We start from the raw sequence: 3,029 nt of genomic DNA on the forward strand, positions 1-3,029 counted from the left end.
ATTATCTTAAATGTCCAATCATTACTTTCCCAATCACATAAAATTGAAACCTGAAATTAAAACAATTACCCAAAAAAAAGTAAATAGGGAAACAAGCCTCAGGGTGCCCCATCAACATTGTCGTCCTCCCATTTTGATATGATTTTCTTCTTAGTGCTATTGGTATTGAAAAAAACTTGTCTGACACTATTATTTTCAATATAAAATTTGGATCTGCATATGGTCTCTGCCTTATATTTCAAGATTCTTGGTGGTAGAGGATATGTTTTACTTTTCTTTCTTTTTTTTTTCATTTTACTTAATAAAGTTTTATTTTTCCAAATGTACAGTTGGTTGGACCTGTTCATGTGTCTTCACCAGCAGCTGTGGCATCTCCACCCTTGGTATTTCTAGTGTAAATTACTTGAGCTCTGTGCTTTGAAACCAGTTTGATAAGACCTTTACTAAGGAGCTCCTGAAGGGCTGCCCTGGCCAGAGAACCGCGAATCTTCAGTCTCTCAGAGACCACAGCTGGAGTTATAAGCTTGTAATTGGGAACTTCCTTACAGAGTTTGTCTATACGTGGCTTTGTCAAACAAGACTAGGTTATTAAGCTTGTCCCAAACTTTGCCTTCGGACCACTTCTTCTTTTTAGCCTTGCCTCCAGATTTGTTCACTGGATCTTTGTCTTTCTTGGCCGACTTTCCGGCATCTTTCTTCTTCTTGTCATCCTTGGGCGGCATTGTGAAGCTCAGAGAACAGCAGACACCGCTGCTTACTTTTCTTATTTGTCTGCCAGTATTGTGCTGTCCCCACAGAAGGTTCATAAAATGCCATTTTAAAACATTCAATAAATAATAGCAAGTCATAAAGACATATTAACAGCTGTTTTGAAGGAATGGACTCAAGCAAAATGACATTATAGACAATAGTTGCCAATTTTTTAGCTAGTGCCTTGAAGGGGCACCATGTTAACCTTTATTGTCTAGTACAAGTCTTGAATCTGCAGGAGAAAAGCCTTAGAAGCTCTCAAGTCCCAAATCATGGAAATCCAATGTTGACTTAAATAAAAAAGTGTTCTGTTGAAAATGGTTTTTAAGAAGCTCTGATGCATATCTTTTACTAAGTTGTCTTTAATCTTTTAGAAAAAGAAATAATTTGGGTATAATATATATCCTAAAACATAGTGCAGTAACTCTTAAGTGTACAGAAGTAATCACTGCTGTTACTAAGTGGAGAATTTTAAAACTGTGAAGATACATTTAAGGAGACAGGATCTGCTGCAATTTTAAAGATTTCAGAATTTAAAAACAAACATATATGCCCAGAAAAATCTAGTTGAACATTAAATTTATATATTGTTATATCTTTTAATTTTAAAAACATATTGTAATGTATGAAATTAGAATTTTATGTTATAGAATAAATGCTAACTTTTCACAAAGTAGGCTTATTTCAGATCTATGACATGTGTTTATTCATTCAACAATATCATGCTCTGTGCAAGATATTGTGATACTGATTTTGTAGGAGAAAAATAGTAGTGAGACATTGACTTTGTTTTTGTTATTGTTACATAACTATATTGCATGATGGAAGACATGGTACCCAGTGGATAATTTTTCAACATTATCCTTTGTCCACTCTCTCTGTTTTAGGAGTACACTAGTGTCTGTTCCTTTCTTTGAATCCATGTGTATTTAGTGTTTAGTTTCTGTTTGTTAAGGAGAATGTGTGGTATTCAGTTTTCTGCCTCTGTAATAATTTGCTCAGGATGATGGTCTCTAGTTGCATCCATGTTGCTGCAAATGACATTATTTTGTTCCTTTTATGTCTGCATAGTATTCTATGATGTATATGTACCACATTTTCTTTACCCAGTCTACCATTGATGGGCACCTAGGTTGGGTTCGTGTTTTTGCTATTGTGGTTAGCTGTGATAAACATTCATATGCAGGTATCTTTTTGATGGAGTGATTTGTGCTTCTTTAGCTATATTACCAGTAGTGAGATTGCTGGTAAATATACCTAAAGAAGCACAAATGGTAAATCTATTTTTAGTTCTTTGGGAAATCTCCAAACTATTTTCCACAGGGATTAAACTAGTTTGTATTCCCTCAAAAGTGTAGGAGCATTTTCTTTTCTCTGCACCCTGTCAACATGTGTTGTTTTTTTTGACTATTTAATAAAAACTATTCTGACTGGTATGTGATAGTGTCTCATTGTGATTTTGATTTGCGTTTCTCTGATGATTAGTGATGTTGAGCATGTTTTCGTGTGTTTGTTGGTTCTTGTATGTTTTCCTTTGAAAAAATGTCTGTTCATGTCCTTTGCCTATTTTTTATTTGGGTTATTAGTTTTTTGTTTTTTGTTTTCCCTGCTGATTTGTTTGAATTCTTTGTGGATTCTGGATATTAGTCCTTTGTCAGATGCATAGTTTGCAAATATTTTCTCCCATTCTTTAGGTTGTCTATTAAATTGTTTGATGGCTTATTTTGCTATACAGAAGAAGTTCTTTAGTTTAATTAGGTCCCACTTATCAATTTGGGTTTTGCTGCTTTTGCTTTTTGAGGTCTTGGCCATGAATGTATTGCTTAAGTTGATGTCCAAAAGAGTATTTCCTACACTTTCCTATAGGATTTGTATAGTTTGAGGTATTATGTTTAAGTTGTTAATCCATCCTGAGTTAATTTTTGTATGTAGTGAGAGGAATGGGTCCAGTTTCATTCTTCTTAGTCTGTTTTCTAAGCACTATTTGTTAAATAGAGTGTCCTTTCCCCAGTGTTTGTTTTTGTCAGCTTTGTCAAAGATGAGATAGTTGTACACAGTGATTTTATTTCTGGGTTCTCAATTCTGTTCCATTGGTATGTATGTCTATTTTTGTACCAGTACTATGCTGTTTTGGTTACTGTTTCCTTGTAGTAAAGTTTGATATCTGGCAATGTGATGCTTCCAACTTTGTTCTTTTGCTTAGAATTGCTTTGGCTATTCAGACTCTTTTTTTGTTTCCATAGGAATTTAAGTATTATTTTTTCTAGATCTGTGAAAAA

The 3,029-nt window shown here is 34.0% G+C and overlaps 1 pseudogene across 1 annotated transcript; it reads right to left on the reverse strand.

Annotated features, from left to right (window-relative positions):
* Positions 1–280: 280 nt before the first annotated feature.
* On the reverse strand, positions 281–748 carry LOC103273809 (annotated as a pseudogene). The gene has a single exon (XR_002482725.1). The product of XR_002482725.1 is annotated as a 40S ribosomal protein S25 pseudogene (transcript).
* Positions 749–3,029: the final 2,281 nt, after the last annotated feature.

Source organism: Carlito syrichta, unplaced genomic scaffold (assembly GCF_000164805.1).
Source record: "Carlito syrichta isolate Samal-C Ts95f unplaced genomic scaffold, Tarsius_syrichta-2.0.1 Scaffold314254, whole genome shotgun sequence".
NCBI lineage: Eukaryota > Metazoa > Chordata > Mammalia > Primates > Tarsiidae > Carlito > Carlito syrichta.